Here is a 24,329-nt window from a genome sequence, read left to right as displayed (position 1 = left end):
ATGGTGCATCAGCAGATTAAAATTTGAATCTGCCTGATTCTTGAACCAACCGATATCCAAAGGACAAGGATATTGGTCAAAATCAGGGGAGGGTTTTCCATACATATACCAAAAATCTTATGAAACCACTTGGCTTCTACTGTGCTTATATTTCCATTACAATTGGCCTCTGAGTAGTGTGGTTATGGAGAAGAGGGAGTGGTGTGATGTCAGTGGAGATGTGACCAGCTAATACCATAAACATCTTATTTGATATTTCCATTCCAGATAAAACTCTCAGGTTGTCTTGCAGAATGTACAGCTACCTTAAGTCAATGCTAATCCTAGTTCTGATGGAAAATGTGAACCGATAGTGTCCCTTTAAATTAAGCTGAATCCAACATTTTTACCGGTTATTTGAAGTCATTAATGTTGAAATGTTTTTTTTTATCTGCTCTAGAACTGCTGAATGTTTTTGAATGTTTAGTAAGAATTCTACTACAGAAATCTGCAGGCTCATTTCTAGCCACGAAAGTTCACTGATCCCTGCTATGATTGCTATCCTACCCAAGGCTGGTACATCAACAGTCCCATATGCACATCCGTCTGACCTAGGCAAATTCATTTGATGGACAGACCTGCCTGCATTTGTGCCCAGGGTCCAGAGGGAGAAAATATCAGCTGTCAAACGGCTGGTATGGATAAGCTTTTCTATGTAAGGAAACGGAATGAATTTCAAATTATGGTAACAGAATGAATTCCAAATTATTTTACATTCCTTAAGTATCCCTTAAGGATTTAATAAATTACATGCAAACATCTCTGGTAAAGGACTTTCATTTGGAAGCAAAGTTATAATCCATTCATTTATTCGTCTGAATGAAAAGTAAATGTCATCTTATGATGTGGCCAGATGAAAGCACTCTGCTCCCTGATTATGCTCTATGCATGCCAATACCCAGCCAGTAACTACTATACAATTACACATATATGGAGGTGGACTAGCAAACTGCTGTTGTTAAAAAAAAAACAAAAAAAAAAAACAATTAACAAGATTAATATCAGTCTAGGGTCCACCATTATTTAAGAACAAATGTATTTTTAAGTGGCAGTAAGTAGCAGTGAGTGCTCGGAAAACCTGTTGTGCATTCCATTCATGCGAATTAAAATGCAGTTTGTGCCATAATCATAAATGTTTACAAAGCATGCTGGGTATTGCTCAGAATGGTGTAAACACTGGACCTAAATTCCACATGTGCAGCTGTTATTAGCAACCAATAAGTAGGTCAGAATAAAATGAAAGGTATGTGGATAATTATCCCTCCATTTTTTTATGCCACATAATAAACCTGTCCCTGTGTGTATGTGTGTGCACATGTGCAAATAAGTGCTGAATTTGGGCTGAACTCCACGGTGCGTCTTCATCAGATCCGACACGTTTAGAGGAAACGGATGAGATGAAAATACAGTAAGCAATAGAAATGTCGGACCTTGTTGCTGCGTGCATCCGTCACGAAACGGCTGACGGATGAAGAAGCAACGTGCAGCGCTCGCATACAACCGTCGTGTCGGATGCACACAGCAACAAGGTCCAACATTTCTATAACCTTATTTTCGTCGCATCCGTTTCCTCTCATCGTGTTGGATCTGATGAAGACTAGGGATGTAGCGAACGTCGGAAAAAAAGTTCGCGAACATATTCGCGAACTTGCGCAAAAATGCGAGCGGTTCGCGAACGGTTCGCGAACCCCATAGACTTCAATGGGAAGGCGAACTTTAACATCTAGAAAAGACATTTCTGGCCAGAAAAATGATTTTAAAGTTGTTTAAAGGGTGCAACGACCTGGACAGTGGCATGCCAGAGGGGGATCAAGGGCAAAAATGTATCTGAAAAATCTGCCTGTGTGTGCTTGGAAGAGATAGTGTAGGGGGAGAGCTGTTAGTGATTTCAGGGACAGATGATAGTAAGTTTGCTGGCTAGTAATCTGCTTGATACTGCTCTGTATTGGAGGGACAGAAGTCTGCAGGGATTTGAGGGACATTTTAGCTTAGGTAGCTTTGCTGGCTAGTAATCTACTGTTCTCTTTAAACAACTGCCATACGTTGACCTTGTAGGCATTGTTTGCCCAGTTTTTTTGGACGCAGCCACTGAAGCACAGTTGCCATAAAAAATATGCCATATAAATGCTGAAAATAGTCATTTTTTGCCATATACGTTGAGTCAACGTATGGCAAAAATGACTATTTTCAGCATTTATATGGCATATTTTTTCTGGCCTCTGTGCTTCAGTGGCTGCGGCCAAAAAAACTGGGCAAACAATGCCTACAAGGTCAACGTATACACTACTACAGCGGTGGATACGGATTACGTAAAATATATTATGGCTGCTTGAAAAAAGTCACTCCGGTGTTTTTTCTGGAGACGGTAATATTATGGATATTTAGACAGAATGTGAACAAGGTCACACAGCTAGATGGCGGGTTGAAGAAAACAGTGTGCAAATAATGCCTACAGGGCAAATAATGCCTAAAAGGTCAACTTATACACTACTACAGCGGTAGTAAAATAAAAAAAGTAAAATAAAAAAAAAATGAATATTAAAAAAAAAAAATTAAAGTTGGTGCTGCTGAACTACTAGGAGCAGCAGATTAGCACACCAGTCCCACTCCCCAACACTGCTAGACTAATAGCACTGGGCTCTTATAGTAGTAGTAGTAGTAGTAGTAGTAAAACAACAAAAAAATAAATAAAAGCAGTCCTTACAAGGACTACTGTTATTGCAGCAGTCAGCAGATGAGATCAGAAGCAGGACAGCTGCCCACTGCAGCTACATACAGAGCACTGCAGTAGAAGGTAGATTACTAGCCAGCAAAGCTACCTAAGCTAAAATGTCCCTCAAACCCCTGCAGACTTCTGTCCCTCCAATAACAGAGCAGTATCAAAACGATTACTAGCCAGCAAACTTTCAACTGTCCCTGAAATCACTAACAGGCAGCAGCTCTCTCCCTACACTATCTCTTCAGCACACACAGGCAGAGTGAAAAAACGCTGCAGGGCTTCGGTTTTTATAGGGAAGGGGAGTGGTCCAGGGGAGAGCTTCCTGATTGGCTGCCATGTACCTGCTGGTCTGGGGTGAGAGGGCAAAAAAAAGCGCCAACAATGGCGAACCCAAAATGGCGAACGTCGCGCGACGTTCGTGAACTTCCGGCGAGCGCGAACACCCGATGTTCGCGCGAACAAGTTCGCCGGCGAACAGTTCGCGACATCTCTAATGAAGACGCACCATAGAGTTCAGCTCTTATGTGAGTGCATGCACATTGTTTGTACATTCTGTGTGCACTGGTCCCATAACTTGTTTCTCAGGGAAGAAAAACCTATGTGAATATAAACTTGAACTGTTCCAGCTTCAAATTGTTAGTAAACAGTTCTATCATGAGTTGATTGGGTGTAAATATTTTTTGACTACATCAATCTTATTATCTAAATAAATGTATTTTGATAAAAAGAAAAGCCACGTTTAGCATCTGCGTATGTTTTATGCAAGTTTCTTATTTACGTGCACCTACTTGTCAAGGTGAGTCATCTTCCTGCAGAGGGATGCACTGAATCTTACTGCATAGAGACAGATAAGGCATTACTATTTTTATTATTAGCAATTACGTCAATAGTTAAAGAGAAGACTAAGGACAAGAATATTATCACAGAAAGCTGCCTCATGCATGGAGGTGTTCAGGGATCACCAGGTCTATAAGACCACGGAGCCCAAAACGCATGGACAAATTAGTGTATCAGGGCATAACAGTGGACTGGGCCCTATTTGTTTGGAATTAATATTATTTGAGGAGATGAGATGTTAAAAATAAAAATACATGAGATGCTTCCTACTGCTGCCAGAAGTAAACCATTGTATGTACTGTTATTAAATTCAGTCTTCTGAACATACTGTATGTACATGTAATTGTGCAGACTTTTTGTTTGCCTATTCTCTGTGCTACTTTTTGCATTACCCAATAATGGCAGGTAAAAGCAGGAGCGTGTGCACAATATATAGTGAATAAAGTACCCCCTCTTTAAAAAATAAGGAGTTCCATGGCCATATGCTTTTATACAGGTTATGGAAGTCCAAGGTTACTTCTAATATCCTCTTATTTTCCAAAAAGGGGTACTTTATTATTATAATATATAATATTTATTATAATAAATACGTTTTAGTGAGTCATGTGACAAAAATGACATCGCTACTCACCGTTTATAACTGATGACATCACTAGTCACCTTTATAACAATATAATTTACTAGATAATCACGGCTTTTGTGTTTGCGGTTGGGGAGCTTACCCCATTTATTATATCAGCAATGAATCAATGTTTCATGGGGGGTACCACTCTCCCTTTGTCAGGTAAAGTCAACTTAACTAGAGGTGAAGAACTCTAACTTTGCCCAATACAAATGGAGATTTGGAGAAGAGTTCATGTATTGTTCCTGCTGGGAATGAATGTGCATTGCAGTTATTGAATATACCCATGTGCCTGTGCACAGTTGGTGGAAAATAAGATCACCTACTGAATGCTATCTAAAACAACCCAGACATTGGGGGAATTCAGGTTAGTAACAGACACCATAAAACGGCAGCCTATGCCGGTGACCTGTTGTTTGTTATAACAAACCCTATCATTTCACTTCCAAGTCTAAACAATATCTTAGCCAAATACAGGACAGTGAGTAACTTTAAAATAAATCATAACAAATCATATACCCATATATCCTGTCATGGGAAAAAAAATTTTTTTCAAAATGAATCAGTTAATGTGGTCATGTGACTTGTGCCTTCACTTTAGGAGAGAAATGCTTTCTGGCAGGCTGCTGTTTTTCCTTCTCAATGTAACTGAATGTGTCTCTGTGGGACTGGTTACCTTCCCATTGTTCTTCTGTTTGGCTGCTGGGGGGGAAGGTTGGGGGTGATATCACTCTAACTTGCAGTACAGCAGTAAAGAGTGATTGCAGTTTATCAGAGCACAAGTCACATGACTTGGGGCAGCTGGGAAATTGACAATTGGCAATTTTGAAGCCCCATGTCAGATTTCAAAATTGAATATAAAAAAATCTGTTTGCTCTTTTGAGAAATGGATTTCAGTGCAGAATTCTGCTGGAGCAGCACTATTAACTGATGTGTTTTTAAAAAAAAACATGTTTTCCAATGACAGGATCCCTTTAACATTTCTTAACCATTTCGGACGATACAAGGCTTATCCCAAAACATCCCATATACATGGGCATCAAATAGCATTACTTATTTGGGTCTTACAATGAAAAAAGATTTTAACACTTGGGGAGATTTAAACTGTTCACACCTATATAAAAATAGAGTCAGATTTGAAAAAATGGAAACTCAACACACTCTGATGGTTTGGATGCATAAATGTTGTAAAAATGAATATTCTTCCTAGACTATTATACCTTTTCCAAGCTCTCCCAATCAAATACCCCAACGGTTGGATCAATAAATTTCAATCATCTATTACAAGATTTGTCTGGCTGGATAAACACCCCAGATTGGGTAAACCTATCCTGACTAGACCCAAGCATTTAGGAGGGACAACACTACCAGACCTACATAAATACCACAATGCATCTACATTGAATAGAATTCTAGACTGGTCACATCACCTGGATAATAAACTGTGGGTGGAAATAGAGCAACAGGCTACCTCAACACACCTTTTGCACCTTCCATGGATTGATACAAACAATAGAAGACTTCTGACCAAGGGACATCCACTCCTAACTCATACTTTAGAGGTATGGGACAGTCTCCATAAAACATTGAATATAGTTAGAAACCCCTCCTTACTAACACCTAGGGATGCACCGAATCCAGGATTCGGTTTGGGATTCGGGCAGGATTTAGCCTTTTTCAACAGGATTCGGATTCGACCAGATCCTTCTGCCTGGCCGAACCGAATCCGAATCCTAATTTTCATATGCAAATTAGGGGCGGGAGGAAAATCTTGTGACTTTTTGTCAGAAACCATGGAAGTAAAAAATGTTTTCCCCTTCCCACCCCTAATTTGCATATGCAAATTAGGATTCGGTTAGGTATTCGGCCGAATCTTTCGCAAAGGATTTGGGGGTTTGGCCAAATCTAAAATAGTGGATTCAGTGTATCCCTACTAACAATCCAGCCTTCCCACCAGCCTTAGATAAAAACCAATCTAAACACTGGCTGGTAGATGATCACTTACAGATTGTACATTTGCTAGACAAGGGTAAAATGGTCTCAAAAGAGAAACTAGAGGAGCGTCGGCCCTTCACTCCGCTCCTGCACCTAGAGTACGGCCAACTTAAGCACTTTTATAACAAATTGGGAGGAGATAGAACATTTAACAGAAAAATTACAGACTTTGAAAAGTTATGCAATAGTATTGAGTCACCTAAACTTACTCTCTCATCAATCTACAAAAGTCTGTCAGGAGAATGTAAGAAAGAAGAGCTATTAATCATAAAGAAGTGGACCAGAGAATAAAATCTTACGTTAATGGAAGAAGAAGCTACTGATATGGTGCACACTTTAATGAGAAGCTCCAGATGTAGTAGAATGCAAGAACTCAACTATACTATTCTAACCAATTGGTATTATACACCGTCCAGCTTACACAAAATATTCCCAAATGCAACACGTTTGTGCTGGAGATGCAGGGGTGGAGAGGAAAATATGCTACATATCTTTTGGTCATGACCATTGGTAGAGCAATACTGGAAACAGGTTCTCCAGGTGTGTTCTCATATTGCATGCGGCAGAGATCTTAACGATCCGTCATTTTCCCTGTTATTTCACATGTCACCTGAGGACAGAATACAATTTAATAATTCCGCCCTTCCTCATTTGTTGAAACTACTAATCCCCAGACACTGGAATACACAGCAGGTACCGACAATCAGAGATTGGCTCTCTAAAGTGGAAGAGATTCAACAATTTGAGGAACGGTCTGCTCTCACTGAAAAACAATTTCGAGAGTATTCTGCCCAATGGTTGACATGGATTTTATTCAAAGGTGAACAAAAGTATGAGCAATATTTAATGTGAATTAGCATAAGCCATGATTTGTGTTATTATTCATTGTATAAAATTGTAAGCTATCACTACCCACAGAGCTAACATTACCCACTTACCCCAGAAACGTAACTAGAGGGGGACGGGCCCTGGTGCGGGACGCGCAAGCCGCCCCCCTCCGTACGAAATTCCCTGGCCAGATTCCAGTGGCGCGGTAGCTGCTGGGGGGCCCTGAAGGGGTGCGGGCCCTGGCCCAATCGCACCCCCTGCGGTAGCTACGCCACTGCTTAACCCTTTTATTGGAAACACCTCCTATGATAAGTTTTTCAATGTTATATTTGCTTAAACTGTCACATATTGTAAGTAGGTTGTACACAACTGTATCTGACAATGATGTAATATGATGTTATGTGAACTCATGTGCAAGAAATAAACATATATTTGAAAGAAAATAAGATCACAGCAAAATGTAATGGAGTGTAATTAAATAAACCCTCCTGTGTGGATTGACTGTAAAACAGAGACAAAAAAACGTAAAAAACATATACAATATAACAGGCACCTACACCCGTGCTTTCTATAGGTTCCCTGGTCCTTGTCCCTCATCACCAGCAGGATGCAATATTCATGGTCATTGAGAAAGTCAATATAAGGTACAAAGCTATTAGCAATTTTTCCCTCTGCTCTGGAAAAATGTCTACAATATATTGTATTTATTATATTTTTGTTTTCAGACACTTTCAAGGACTGCATCATATCAAGATATTTCAGACACTTTCAAGGACTGCATCATATCAAGATATAAAGAGAAGAATGAACCCTATAAGGCAGGAGGTAAGGACATGTTGAACCATGCAGAGCACACATATGTGCAAGTGCTTGTAGCAGTGGCGTGACTATCCCAAGGTCACAGGGGGGCATGGGGTACAGGGTCTGCTTCCTCTACTGTTACGTGGAAACCCCCTCCCTAGCCGCTATCTTACCTTTGGCCAGGGAAGGGGGATGCAAGCTGAGTGAGTGGGCAGCATGAGGCAGAAATGGGTGGAGAGTGGGTGAGCAAAATTTAAATTGAAAGTTTAAAGGGGTGGTTCACTTTCAAACAACTAGTTGGTTTCAGTTAGATCACCAGAAATAACGACTTTTTCCAATGACTTTCTATTTTCTATGTGTGACCGTTCTTCTACTATTGAAGTGCAAATTGTAATTTTTCACCTTCTGAAGCAGCTCTGGGAGGGGGGTCGCCAACCCTGTAAACTGTTCTAAATTGATACATTTAGTTGATACTTTTCTTTTCTTGGTCTCTGCTGAGCAGAATCTCTGGGTTTCATTACAGGCAGCTGTTTGAATTGATACAATTGTTGCTAATACTCCAGAGATGCTGCTGAAAAATGTATGAACTCAATAAATGTATCAATTAAATGTTGCAAAATTGTAACAGATCAGAGTCTGCGCCTGAATTACTGAGCTGCCAGACTCAAACACCAGAGACAGGGACATTCAACTTTAAACTTAGATTTTGGAAAAACAGTTAAAAAATAAATAATGGAAAGTAATTTTTTAAAAAAAAGTCTTTATTTCTAGGGAACAATCTAAAAACAACTGAATTGAAAAAGTGTTTGGAAGGTGAACAACCCCTTTAATGTTCGTGTCTGTGGTGTTTGAGTCTGGCAGCTCAGTAATCCACGTGCAGATTCTAAACTGTTACAATTGGCTACATTAGTTGAAACATTTCTCAGTCAGCAGCATCTTTGGAATATTAGCAACTATTGTATCAATTCTAACAGCTGCCTTTAATGAAATCATCTTTAGCAAGGCCAAAGATAAGAAATGCATCAACTAATGTATCGATTTAGAACAGTTACAGAGTTGGTGATCCCAATGCCCAGAGCTGCTTTAGAAAGACATATGGTGAAAAAGGAAACTACACTAGTTCAAAAATGGTCATAAATAGAAAGTAATTGGAAAAACTCATATATTCATGATGAAACCAACTGAACTTAAAAAGTGTTTGAAGATGACAAGGAAAGTTAAACTAAAGAATTAGGCTAGAAATGTTGTTTGGGCTTCTGTACCAGCCCAAGGCAACCACATCCATTTAATAGGGAAGATCTGTATCTCCCAAGATGCCCCAGTAGCTCCCCATCTTCTTTTCTGCTGATTCACTGAACATGCTCTGCACATGAGCTTAGGGACCAACTCAAAATATACAGTACACATAGAATAGAAATGTTACAATATAAGGCTGATTAGTAATTAAAACAGATAATTACTACATGGCAGCACAGAAACCAGTGCAATTAGCATCAGAATTTAATAATCTGCCCTGTAGCATCAGGTTATATAACAGAGAAACCTCATTTTCTACTGGATAATTTGCGACGACCCCTAAGCTTAGCTTCTCAACAGCTGCTCAGAGCCCACTGAGCATGTGAGTGTCACAGACACTTTCCAAGATGGTGACCCCCTGTGACAAGTTTGAAGTCCTGGATCATTGCTGCTATTGACAAGCTGAAACTTTAGGCTGGTGCAATAAGTTCAATATATAAAACATGGCAGTTTTAGCCATATTTATTTTTAGGGTTTAGTTCTCCTTTAAGCTTCTACTACTCTGGTCTAGTGCTCCTCTGCACAGGGGCGATCCTGGCTCCTCCGCTGCCTGAGGCAGCAGCAGTTGCTGCTGCCCCCCCCCCTCCCCCAGAAATTCGCTCTTAAAGTACCAGGAGCAGCATTTTTGCTGCCCCTGGTACCTAGTGGGGTGCTGCTGCCTGAGGCGACAGCCTCAACATGCCTCATTGGCGAAGCACCCCTGCCAGAAAGATGCTGGTGCATTTAAAGTGCCATGAACTGGTGAACTTTCTTATTGCAGAGGCTCTGCAATAAGAAAGTTCACCAGTTCATGGCACTTTAAATGCACCAGCATCTTTCTGGCAGCTTCCAGAATCCTCTGTGCCACCCTGGCTGAGTAGATGCATAGTAGGAACTTTATTTGTGATTACTGTAAAGCACATGCCCAGCTATTTTCAGCCCAGGGGATGCTGTTTGGTGCCCAAGGCCTCATTGTGTGAAATACAAATTGAGTGGATAGACATGGCAGTCTAAAGAGCATTTCATATCAACTCTGAATGGTTCTGGACAGACTCCAGGCACGTGCAGCACTTAAGATAACAGTTTCTTAACAAAATTAATGAGTTAGTGTAAACAAGAGAGTGAGGAAGAGCATAACTCCTTGGCAACTTTTCTCCTTTGTAAACACTAAAACGTTCACATATATTCTAGGGGAGTGGAAAGCAAACACTTAAGTAAAAATTATTTAAACATGTTACGGAGAGGAGGTGATGCCCAAGCTCTATCTCAGAGGCCACCGGGTTTTTTCTGGTGTCCCACTGGCCCAGTCTGACTATAAGGGCTCATTTATTCAAGCAAGAGCACTTCACTAGGTACAAAAAGCATTCGATTCTGTGTTTTTAACCACAATATAGCAAGAATTCCAGCATAATATCATGAACCACAACTTGCAGGTGAAAATTAACATCTGCATTTGTACTTCACACTTTTCATAGTGTTGTATTGGCATCACTACGTCATTAATGTGAGAAGTGGTTGTACATGAGCCCTATAGAGTTTCCTTAAAATATTAAACTAATTAGATTTGATTTTATTGGATACTGAGAGTTACATATCAGCTATGTCTTTACATTTTAGGCAGGGATGCACCAAATCCAGGATTCGGGTCTGGATTTGGCCATTTTCAGAAATATTTGCTGTAAACTAATCTGAATCCTTAAGATGACGTGATTTTTCATCATACAAACAAGGAAGAGAAAAATGTTTTTCCAACAGCCTATGGGGTAGTTCTCTTTAAAACTTCCTAAGGCTAATCTACACATGCAAATTAGAGTTCGGATTTGGTTAGGGACTCGGCCACATCTTTCATGAGGGATTCGACCGAATTCCAGAAAAGTGGATTCAGTGCATCCCTAATTTTAGTATATTTTTTTTTGTCTACCGAGAGACAGATATAGGTAAATATTTTAGGATTAATACAAATTGAATCGCAGTTATGTCTGGTAAACTGATAAACAGCATTTCCATTTAACCATATGTAAATCAGATTACAATATAAACAAGGGATGCCTGGAGTGTAATAATAATACATCACTTTACACACACACACACAACCAGGAATTGCCTTCATTTAACAGGGGTACCTCAAAGGTCAGACTAGCCTATTCATGGGTATTGGAACCTGTGGAGTTGAGAGGACTATGGTTCTACCATATTTTTTGCCCTTATGCCAAACTGTGCTCCCCAGCCCCCTGCAGAATCATCTTTTGTAGAGCCTGGGCCTAGCAGAGTATTAGAGAATCTCCTGTTGACAATTTCCATTATCCCATTTTTCATTCCACCATGGGCCTATATAAAAACCTATACCATCTGATACCATACAGATCTAATTAGTTTGAGAGTCGGCCAAGACTGTCTATCCACTGGTGTTTATAATGTAATACAGTTACAGTAGATTCTAATGTGTAGAAATGTGTAAAAACAATGTATGAAGGTTGTCAGCTTTTAATAATATCAAATAGACTTTTATTCATTCTCTAAAGCTACATTAAATTGGGTTGTGCAAAATCATGTGGGGAATGTATTAAAATGCAATCACCATGGTGGGTGAAGCACCTAATCTGCCTGCCCCTGAGCTTGTGAAGGCACCGAAAGGCCACGTTATCTACCTCATCATGTCCTACATTGTCCTATCCACATCATCATCATTCCAGAAATGGAGGGATTAGCAAAGAACAATGGGGCAAATTCACTTACTCCGAAAATTCGTCAGCGACGGCTTGGCTCACAGCGCAACACTTCGCCGGGTGTAGATTCGCCAGGACAACGCTAATTCACTAAAATTCGAAGTTGAGTCCAGGGCACCGAACGCTGGCAAAGTTGCGCTAGTGTAATTGCGCCAAGCGAAGTGAAGTTGCGATAGCGTTGCCTAATTTGCATACGGCGGGAGGTTAAAGTGAATGGACGTATATGTTGCAGCAAATATATTACACTACACAAGCCCGGGAAACCTTAATAAATAAAGTTGTTATATTGCCCTGCACATGAGCCCAGTGTATAGTTTACGTGCCATATGTTAGGAAATGTAGGGGGGAATTGGGTTACCCCAAAAAAAATTTACGCTCTTTTCGCAGCCTATCACCCTGAAAAAAGGAAAAGATGCCAGCGTTTTTTGGGACTTCGCCAGGCGTTAGGGACCGAAGTACTGCTAGAGTCTATCTCCTTTGCTAGCGAAGTTATGCCAGTAAATCGGCAAAGTACGCCAGTAAATTGCTAAGTACTGAAATGAAGTCACACTGGTGAATTTTCGCCCGCGTTAGTCATATTTGCCCCAATGAATCAATATGTGTAAAAGGGGTGGTTTACCTTTAAGTTAACTTTTAGTATGTTATAGAATGGCCAGTTCTAAGCAATATTTAAATTGGTCTTCATTATTTATTTTGTATAGTTTTTTAATTATTTGCTTTCTTCTGACTCTTTCCAATTTGCAAATGGGGTCACTGACCCCATCTAAAAACAAATGCTCTGTAAAGCTACAGATTTCTTGCTATTTTTTTCATTGCTCATCTTTCTATTCCAAACCTCTGCTATTCATATTCCAGTCTCTTATTCACCAGATTGCTGAAATGGCAAACTGGAGAGCCGCTGAATAAAAACCTAAATAACCCAAAATCCACAAATACTAAACAATGAAAACCAATTGTCTCAGTAGATCACTCGTTACATCATACTAAAAGTTAACTCAAAGGTGAACAACCTTTTTAACAATTCACATCCAATCAATTCTGTAGTTCCAGAGATTCTTTGCATACTTGTCCTGACCTGCAGACCAAAGCAGGCAGCTATAACAGATATATCCCTCAGATAGCAAGATGTAGGCCTTCAGAATATGACCTGTTATCCAGAATGCTCAGGGGTTTTTCCATAATTTGGATCTTCGTGCATTAAAGGAACAGTAACACCAAATTTTTTTTAATGCTTAATTTCCCCCCAAAACAGCTATAATAATTGGCACAAAGCTGACTTCTGGTTCAGTGCACAGAGGAATTCAAGCTGCCGTAACTTTTTTGCCTTTCTCCTATGGGGCACTTTGCATGTCAAATTCAAGCTGAAGATTTAAAAAAAGCCAAGGGGAAGTAAACCTTACCTATCATTATAGCTATTTTGGGGGGAAATAAGTACTAAAAAAATTACTGGTCCTTTAAATCTACTAAAAAATTATTTTAACAATATACAAACCCAGTAGGACTGCTTTGCCATCAATAAGGATTACACTAGAACCCCCACTTTCAGGGGACCAAAGAAATGGTGTAAAATCCAGAAAACGCAAAATCAGGGTATACTTATAAAACGTGTGGTTTCACTCTGATATATCTCAGTTGGGATCAAGTGAAAGGTACTGCTTTATTATTACAGAAAAAAATCATATTTAAATATTTTACTTATTTCAAGAGTTGCTGAATAGAGAAAATGCAGCAAAAAAATGTATGTGTGTATATATATATATATATATATATATATATATATATATATAAATCCAAAAAAGAACCGCACACTCAGGACTTTTTTAAAAGTGAAAAAGGTAATACTTATTTACCTATTACCTATTTTTCAAATAAATAAGTATTACCTTTTTCACTTTGAAAAAAGTCCTGAGTGTGCGGTTCTTTATATATATATATATATATATATATATATATATATATATATATATATATATATATATATATATATATATATATACACACATATATATATATACATATATATATATTTTTTTTAAATGCATGTATGTATATTTTCATTTGTATAGCGTTCCTTGAGGGCAATGCACTGTAGAGCAAAACAATAAATTAATAGTAACAAACAAAGGGTCATTGCAATAAGAAGTAACAATAAGATTATTAGAAATACAATTCACTTACATATAAAATATAATTATAATACAGATTAAGTGCTCAGTGTCAAGGAGCCAAAAGGGAGATAAAATGTTATATTAGTAGTACAGATATGGAAATTAGATCTTGCCTCACATGATAATGAAGCAAAGAATGTTGTAGCTCAACTTCAGGAGAGTTCTGTCACTGTCATTCCACTGCCATGATCTGCATGACTAAATCACTAGTTTCTTCTGAAACATTCTTGGCTTAGCCAATCACATCTTGTTTTCCCAAGCTCGTCTGCCCCTCATTAATAATCCAGGCGTTCCTGTTTGGCCTAGAAATAATTGTAATATGTTTCACACATCTCTCTTCCTGGTGATAAAGAACATGGGTGTTTGCAGGAAATATTCCAGGGGAGGGGGTAAAAAGTGATTGAACAAAAGTGACCTGTATTTGAAGAGAATGAATGTAAGAAATAACTAGGGGGCAGATTTATCAAGGGTCGAATTTCGAAGTACAAAAAACGTTGAAATTCGACCATCGAATTGAAAAACGTCGAATTAGAATATCGAATTCAAAAAAAATTTCACCGAATTTGGCAATCCTACGATCGAATAAAAATCGTTTGATCGAACGATTAAATCGTTCGAATTGAACAATTCGAACGATTTTAGCGTGCAAACGAAAGATTTTTATTCGATATGTAAAGACTTAGAAACAGTTAGTAGAAGGTCCCCATAGGCTTACATAGCAATTCAGCAGGTTTAATTTGGCGAAGTATTGTAAAGAGTTTTTGTAAAGAGACAGTACTTCGATTATCGAATGGTCGAATATTCGAATGATTTTTATTTCATATCGAAGTCGAAAGTAAATTCGAAGTCGTAGTATCCTATTCGATGGTCGAAGTATCCATAAAATTACTTCGAAATTCAAACTTTTTGTACTTCAAAATTTCATTCGAACCTTAGTAAATTTGCCCCTAGGTGTAAAGTGATTTAAGAAGAAAGGTGCTATCCTTATGCCTCAGTCTTGATATTCATGGCGCCTAGGATACATCAATACCCATATTAGGTGTTTGAGAACTCTGAACCAACACTAACAGGGTTATTTATCAAAGGTCGAGTTTTAGAGCTTAGCGAGTTTTTTACACCTCAAATGTTTTCTGATTTAAGAAAAATCTTGAATGTAAAGAACTTAAATCAGTGAATTCAGGGTTAAAAAACCCAAAACTCCAAAGAATTGAGTTTTACGCAGGAAAAAACTTGAATTGCTCAAATGAATCAAGTTTTTGAGTGAAACCCACCGAAAACAAACAAAACACTGTGAAGGCTATTAATAACTTCAAATGGTTCAAGGGACCTCTGCCATTGACTTTTACATGATCTCGACAGGTTTTAGCTGGTGTATTTTCGATTCAAATTATTTCCAGCTTTGGGGTATATTACATTTTGAAAATGTTTATTTTTTTACAAAAACTTGAAAAACTTTTTTTAACCCGAAAATTTGAGTTTTTGACCAGTGGCGTAACTACTCGCCGGCAGGCCCTGGTACAGGATGGGCACCGGGGCCCCCCTGTCGGGCCGTCCTATAAAAATTATTACGCTCTGTGGGCCCCAACAGGGTGTGGACTCGGGTGCAATCGCACCTCCTGCACCCCTGGTAATTACGCCACTATTTTTGACTAAAAACTAGCATACATTTCCTGGAGCGTGTATATATATATATATATATATATATATATATATATATATATATATATATATATATATATATATATATATATATATATATATATATATATATATATATATATATATATACACACAGTATATGGCACAGGCTAAATAGTGGATAACAGATAACACCATTATGTTCTACAGAGCTTATCTGCTATCTGGTGTGTAACACACTACACAGCAGCTTATTTATATAAACAATTGTAGTGTTTCTGAAGCAAACACAGCAGTTGTACCAGTGCAGGGCAACACTGCATTATATTTTTATTTCTTTAAAACACTTTCATGTTTTGATGTTACTGTTCCTTTAAGAATATTGTCAGAATTGTCTCCAATATAGAAATAATAGTCGCCAATTTTTATCACCTCCTGGAGAGTGGCGTTACCTGAAAGAAATCCAGAAATTGTATAGTGGGAGAGATGTAAAATTCATAAGCAGTGAAAATCAGTGATTGCACTGGGGAAGAATGATACTTATAAATGCATTATTAATGGATATATTATGAATAATTAATATAATGTGAATATAATTGATTTCTGATATTGCTTAATCGGCCATAAGTACATTTAATAATACATTCATTCATTGCTAATAAATACTATGTTATATAAATTATTTATTAGTGGGGCCAGGGGGGAAATCCACAATATTTATAGCAGATTATGCAGTTAACCTAAATGATAGCCAAAAACTTGCACATGAAACTAACTGCTACTCTTGTGTAATTCATTTCACTTAGAAATTTGTCTCATCACAGTTTAGTAACCTTGTGAGTGCCGTTAAATTTGTCACAAGAATTTTCACAGCGATAATTTTTTACGAACTTAGTAAATGGACGCCTATATTCTCACGTTCCCTATCTCCCAAACTGCCAGAGAAAGCTGCAATGTTATCTGCAGAGAATTTGCACTTGCTCTTATCTTAAAATCCATTATGGGAACCTGGGGTATTTGTACTTGGCCTGCTTGAGGGAAAAACTCCAGGAAGGATTTGGACTTCCATGAGAAATACGAATATAATTAATAAATAAATAATTTGCATAATCTTTCCAGGTTTGATTGGGAAACACCGCTACAGTTATGTTTATGGTAAAATGCCTGATGCATAGGGGCAAATTTACTAAAGGGTGAAGTGGCTAATGCTAGCGAAATTTCTGCAGTGTGACGTCTTTCTTTACTTCGCCGATTTACTAACGGGCACTGGCGTAAATTCGCTAGCGAAGCGGACCTACTCTAGCGCTACTTCGTACCCTTACGCCTGGCGAAGTTGCGCTATGGCGAAGGGACGTAACTACGCTAATTCACTAAATTGCGCATTTTACTGAACGTTACCTCTTGCGCCAGACTTGACTTCGCCACCTCAGACCAGGCAAAGTGCAATAGAGTAGATAAGACTTGCTTCAAAAAAAAGTTGAAATTAATTCCAAGTCCCAAAAAACGCTGGCGTCTTCTACTTTTTTAAGGGTGATAAGCTGAAAAAGATCATAAATTTTTTTGTGGTACCCTCCTTCCCCCCTACATTTCCTAACATATGGCACCTAAACTATACAGTGGGCACATGTATAGGGCAAAATAACAACTCTATTTTATCTTATGAAGCTTTCCCAGGCTTGTGTAGTGTAATGTATTTGCTGCTACATATACGTCCATTGTACTTTAACTTGGCGCTGTATGCAAATTAGGCATCGCTATCGTAACTTCGCTTTGCTTGACAAATTAACGCTAGCGCAACTTCGCTACCTTTCGTCTCCCTGAGAACTTCGGATTTTAGTGAATTAGCGGAGCCCTGTAGAAACTTCGTCTGGCACAACTTCGAAGGTAAGTAAATTTGCCCCATAAACTAGTACAGGTATAGGATCCCTTATCTGGAAGCCCATTATCCAGAAAGCTCCCAATTACAGGAAGACAGTCTGCCACAGACTCCATTTTTCTTTTTCTCTGTAATAACAAAACAACGCTGTGTACTTGATCCCAACTAAGTTATCGGTAACCCTTATTGAATGCAAAACAATCATATTGGGTTTATTTAATGTTTAAATTAATTTTAAGTATATTTAATGTATGAAGACTAGATCTGTTCTCCTTGTTAGTCATTGTATTCTCGAAAAACGGTCCGCACACACCAATGTTGCAGTCGGGGATAGTGCCCCTTTTATTAATGCCACCAACAATAAATATTCAACGTTTCGGGGGGACACAGCCTCCCCTTCCTGAAGAAGGGAGGCTGTGTCCCCCCGAATAAATAAAAGGGGCACTATCCCCGACTGCAACATTGGTGTGTGCGGACCGTTTTTCGAGAATACAAAGCATTAAGGTGACCAGGCAAGGTCAACGGTGGACCAGCACCACTACGCAGAAAAAGTGGAAGGACGTGTGCGGTAATACAAAGTCTCCTTGTTAGTCACCCATGGAACACTTGCAGTTGGCAGTTACTAATTATAAGTCCCAGTTAGACCACACTAAACTGGGCAACTGTTGCCCTTTATAATACACTTTTGCCATACTGAACTTTGCAAAGTGAAACAATGTATAAATATTGACCTGCATGTTTATCAGTAGCTGTATATTTGCATACTCAACAACACATATGTAAATCTAAATGTGCTATTACCTGATTAAATATCAAAAACAAACACAAATCAACCCTTAGTTTTTATCCTTCTAATTCTGGTGGAGGTCTGACTGCAGTCAGTATTCAAAAATTTCACAATATCCAAGGAATAGAAAAGAACCCCCACTAGAACAGACTAAACTCAGGCAGTCACAAAGTATTATTGACACACTTATTTATAGTCGGTTAAATAATAAGCACTTGAATAAACACCACTAGTCAGTGCATGAGGTTGAATATACCACTTATTAAATTTTTATAAAGTGCTGTGCAATAAGTTATAAAGTGCAGCGCAAAGGATTATTAGTGAGGAGCTAGGAAGGCCAAATTTCTTCTTTACCACAATAATATTCGGCAATTAATAAAGTGATACCAAAATTGATCACCAATTTCTAAATTACTAGTAATGCTAAAAGAGAATACGTTGATAGTTATAATTACTAAAATGAGAATATTGAATACATTAGATTATAAAGTGCTACAGTGCTGAATGAATTTAGTAATCCTTCCTAATTAATAAGTTTCAATTCGTTGATTAACTAGGCTATTTCATTTCCAGATCTGGTTATCTTTTAAACTATATACCAAACTTGGGGTTAAACAATTTTCGGAAGGTGGTGGAAAGAATCTTTGCTCGGTTCAACTCCTTCTCTTTCTCTGCAATACTAAATTCCCAGGAGACCGTGGAATTGTGGTTTTATAGGATATTGTAGTCTCTCAAATCAGCTCAGGGCTTAGTTAATTACGAGACCACAGTCCCGGTTACTCTGCCTTCTCCACCTTTGTGGTGTCCCAGGGATAGAACAAATCAGGTAGTAGTTTTGGGACAACTCCACCTTCTCTTTTTTCATTTTCCTCCTTTCTTCATGAATTTGAGCATTGATTTTAGTTTTTATCCTATTTAATGGCAGCCTAGTTAATCAACGAATTGAAACTTATTAATTAAGAAGGATTACTAAATTCATTCAGCACTGTAGCACTTTATAATCTAATGTATTCAATATTCTCATTTTAGTAAATCAATTATAACTATCAACGTATTCTCTTTTAGCATTACTAGTAATTTAGAAATTGGTGATCAATTTTGGTATCACTTTATTAATTGCCGAATATTATTGTGGTAAAGAAGAAATTTGGCCTTCATAGCTCCTCACTAATAATCCTTTGCACTGCACTTTATAACTTATTGCACAGCACTTTATAAAAATTTAATAAGTGGTATATTCAACCTCATACACTGACTAGTGGTGTTTATTCAAGTGCTTATTATTTAACCGACTATAAATAAGTGTGTCAATAATACTTTGTGACTGCCTGAGTTTAGTCTGTTCTAGTGGGGGTTCTTTTCTATTCCTTGGATATTCTGATTAAATATCAATTAGTCATATCAATCTGCATAATCTGATGGACACATGATCATATAATCATTCTGCAATAAAATTAGAGGATACAATGGGCCAGAACAGTAAACTAATTCAGAATAGCACAATGATGAAGTCATTAAGAATTTAGCAATCAAATCAAGCTCTCTGGTATTTATAGCATCAGGAAAGCCCATAAAGAATTATACACAGTCAGTGCTGTATGGTGACAGATTTGTTTTTGAAAGGGATAATCATGGGAGGATGACAATTTCTTAAATACCGCCAGTGATTATCATCACTTCCCTCAGACCCTGGGCTCAAAACATAAGCCTGTGGTACTATTCCAGTTAGCATCACACAGCCATCTTGTTTCTGTCTCTGGGATCTTTGCTGTGGCCCTGGGCTGTGTGTGCATCAGCAGTAGAGCTAAATTCTGGCTTTTCTAGTCTAGGTTCTAATTTACGCATATGTGCAGTCAAGACCAGTCACAAGGAATCTCTGGGACAGATGAAAAGATGGCAGTGCACCTCTCACTAAAACAGAACCCAAAGCCAGTGCATTTTTGTTGAAGAGGCTGGGGTCTGAGTAACAAAATGTTGACCCACACCCTACCCTAACCCGACCCCAACCTGGTGCACCTTGGTATTTATAGGCCTGCCCTGCACTGCTCTGACATCATTATATAAAGTGCTGAATGGAGGCAGAAGGGGCATTGTAAGGTCGTAGGCAGGGTGGGCACATGAAGATTGTGTGGAAGTCGGCCTGAACCTACCTGACACCTCATAAGTGCCTAACAAATTCAAAATGACCTTTTTGTTCTTATTTAAAGTGCACCTATCACTTACACATGGTTAAATGAGAGGGAGCTCCCGGTGGTGGTGGCCATGTTTTGGCCCAGATTATTCGTTATGTGCGTGTGTGTGATGTAGGATCAGGGAAACTGCGGAGTGATCTAGGGGCAAGAGCGTTTAGAGGGGGGCTTTTTTTAAAGTGATACTGAAATGTTCCTATAAAAATCATAGGAACGTGTCAGTATCAAGTAGGTGATATAACTGGAATAGTTCCCCTCAAAGCACCCCTCAATGCCGACCCCAGCCCTGCGAACTTTTGTGCAGCCGACCCTCTGACACTACTAACAGATCTTCTGCCTTGCTTCAGTGTGTGGAGCGATCCTTCCACAGGCTGAATCCTGTTTTCATTTGTATTTAGCCTATGGAAGGATCACACCGCTCCAGCCCAGCGTCACTGAAACAGCTCAGAAGATCATTTAGCAGTGTCGGGTTAATGCAGGTTCGCTGGGTTGGGGGCGGTTTTGAGGGAAACTATTCCAGGTGCAGCACCTACTTGATACTGACACGTTCCTATGATTTTTATAGAAATGTGTTGGCATCGCTTTAAAAACATACAATTGATCCCCCCTTATGGAATGTGGGGTCTGCTAGCCTGCACATCTGTTGGGGTAAATAATATTTTTGGTACCTTTTAAAGCTAAGTTGTTGAAGTGCCTGAGGGCAAAATAGGTGGCATCCTTACTATTTAAAAACTGAACCTTTATGTTGCAAGAGAAACAGTTGACATATATGTTACTAATTACGATAAACCTTTTGGGGAAGAGCCTCACAGAAAGGAATAAGGAAGCAGAAGCCTATCATTTTAGCAATAGGAAGTGACTTTCTCAGTAGGGCAACCTTTACATTGTTCCAGGGCTGCTATTTGTAACTTGCTCATCTGACACATATGGAGCATCAGCAGGTTAGACTTTCTAGGTTTATGAACTGACAATATTCAAAGTGCAGTCAGGACATGTATGAAACATAGTTTCTGTTGGAAAACAACATACAGAGATTGTTCAAGTGGATGTTAAAGGAGAAGGAAAACCTTTTGCAAAAAAACCCATACACAACACCCCACGTAGACCCTCCCTCCCTCCTCCCCCCAGGCTAAGTACCCCCCCCCGGGAAATGCCCCATACTCCATACTTACCCCTCGTCGCAGATTCTTCCAGCGGAGTTCCACGCATCCATCTTCCGCGTCCTCAGTAAGCTGACTGGGAGATGAATATTTCTGCACAAGCACAGTTGGAGCAGTTTGCCGGTTGCGACAACAGCGCATGTGCGGAATTACCGATCTCCCGGAAGATGCGTGCAACTTCGCTGGAAGAATCTGCGCCGAGGGGTATGGAGTATGGGGCATTTCCCCGGGGGGGGGGTTTTAGTTAGTTTGGAGGGAGGAGGTAGGGGGGTCTACGTGGTGTGGGGGGTACGAGGTTTTTTGCAAAAGGGTTTCCCTTTTCTTTAATGCATGGAGGGTCTATTGTTGCTTAGCAATATGATGTCATGTTTGACCTATAACCCTGTGTGCTTTTCTTCTTCCTGTGTATACTCTCTATGAAAAGGTCCTGTTGAAGTATTTATGCTGAGTTCTATAAAGCAACCAAGTTACTGTGTCCTCACTTACAGAGAAGCTGCACATGCAGTTCAGATCAGCTCTCTGATAACAGTTTCATCTGATTTTATCCGTATGTGCCATAGAAAAAGCACATGCAGCACAACAGATAACAGCTAAATTCTGCAGAATCCCATTGTCTTCTACAGCGCTTATCTGTTATGTGCTATGTATCCTGTGCCCTTTTTCCTTTTTTTTTAGCTTTGAATGACTGCCCCCATGGCTACACAGCAACTTGTTCATATAAACTATAGTTGTGTTTCTAAAGCAAACACATCAGTTTTACCAATACAGGGCAACAGTACATTATATTCTCATTATTTTAAAACACTTTACTTTGTTGGTGTCACTGTTCCTGTAAGAATGCCATTGAATAATACCATGGTCACCTAAATTCACCTAAATTCTATACCTGGCCATGGCCTCAATCTAACCCAGATACAGCCCATGACACCCACAACAAACACATGATCCATCCACACCGACTCAATACCCACAGATTCCGTGCCCACAAAACACACCTTCCTATTTCTCAGGCCCCTCTGCTATAAGTCCCAGGCTGCTGCATAACAGGTTTCTAGAAAATAGCTCCCATACCAATATCACTCCACCCCCAAATAAACTAACTAAACTTTTTTTTACTGGAAATGAAACTGGTATAATTTCACCTTCCAGTTATAGAATTGTAGCTCTCTTAGTAAGAGTGATCAGAGTAGGTCCTTTCCTCATTAGCTGAGAACTGTCTTATCAAATAATAATCAGGAATGTACTAAATCCACCATTTTTGTATTCAGTATTTTGCAAAAGATCTTGCCTCATACCAAACCCTAATATGAATATGCAAATTAGGGGGGAATATTTTTGCATAGAATATTATTAAAAACAAGCTGCTTTCAATCTTCCGCTACTGAATATAACTCGTAAATAGCACACTTGGAGTGAGAAGGCTCATTCTTCATTTGTTTTCAAAATGGGAAAATCCTGGGAAATAGCCACGTCATAAAATATAGACTGAAAAACGGGTGCAAGCAGGGTTGGATTACGCACTAGGCTCTTGCCCAGTCCTGACTGGTGGCAACTGTAGAGATGAGTGCCAAATTCTGGTTTAGATGCAATGCTGACAAATGCGGCCGTTCGGAGTGGGGCGGGGCCCGGCTGTGCATCACGCACCAGGGCCCGTCCCCCCTCTAGATCCTAAAGGGGGCCCAGCTGTGCTGCACTTTTGGAATCTTCCAGGCCTCCCTTGACAGCGTCGAAGTAATGTGCAAAAATCGCTGAGGTCCCAAAGCTCTGAAGTCCCGAATGAAGCCAATGCCGTGAAAAGACCTGAAGTTGAAGTCCTGAAGCTGCAAAAAGACCCGAAGTTGCGAAAGAAGCCTAAGGTAAGTTCCACTGAACACCAATATGTTTTTTTTCCTTATTAAACCCCTGTATTATTTTAATACTCTATAAACCCATACCACCAATGTTTTTTTAAAAACTTATGGGGGACCAATGCGCCAATGTTTTTTTCTTAACTTATAGGGGGGTCCTGACCACCAATGGCTTTTTAGAACTTGTGTGTGGGAGGGTTCACCATTTCTAGCGCTGATGTCTGTGTGGCCTTTTTACTGAGGTGTGGGCGGGATCTAGGGCGGGGTGCGTGGGGACCAAGGGGCCCAGAAAATTTTGGTGTACGGGGGGCCTGTGCTTTCTGATGGGGCCCTGACGGTCCCATAGGTGCCCACCATCCCATACCCCTCCAACTTGCACCTTATTAAAGGGGTTGTTCACCTTCAAACAACTAGTTGGTTTCAGATAGATCACCAGAAATAACCACTTTTTCCAATGACTTTCTATTTTCTATGTGTGACAGTTTTTCTAATATTTAATTGTCATTTCTCTCCTTCTGAAGCAGCTCTGGGAGGGGGGTCGCCGATCCTGTAAACTGTTCTAAATGGATACATTTAGTTGATACATTTCTTATCTTTGTCCCTGCTGAGCAGAATCTCTGGGTTTCATTACAGGCAGCTGTTAGACTTGATACAATTGTTGCTAATACTCCAGAGATGCTGCTGAGAAATGTATCAACTAAATGTTGCAAAATTGTAACAGTTCAGAGTCTGCACCTGAATTACTGAGCTGCCAGACTCAAACACCACAGACACAAACATTCAACTTTACACTTAGATTTTGGAAAAAACTTAAAAAATAAA

This window comes from Xenopus laevis, chromosome 6L (genome assembly GCF_017654675.1).
Source record: "Xenopus laevis strain J_2021 chromosome 6L, Xenopus_laevis_v10.1, whole genome shotgun sequence".
NCBI classification, from domain to species: Eukaryota; Metazoa; Chordata; class Amphibia; order Anura; family Pipidae; genus Xenopus; species Xenopus laevis.
The sequence above is the reverse complement of the archived record's forward strand: the minus strand, read 5'-3'. Positions refer to the sequence as shown.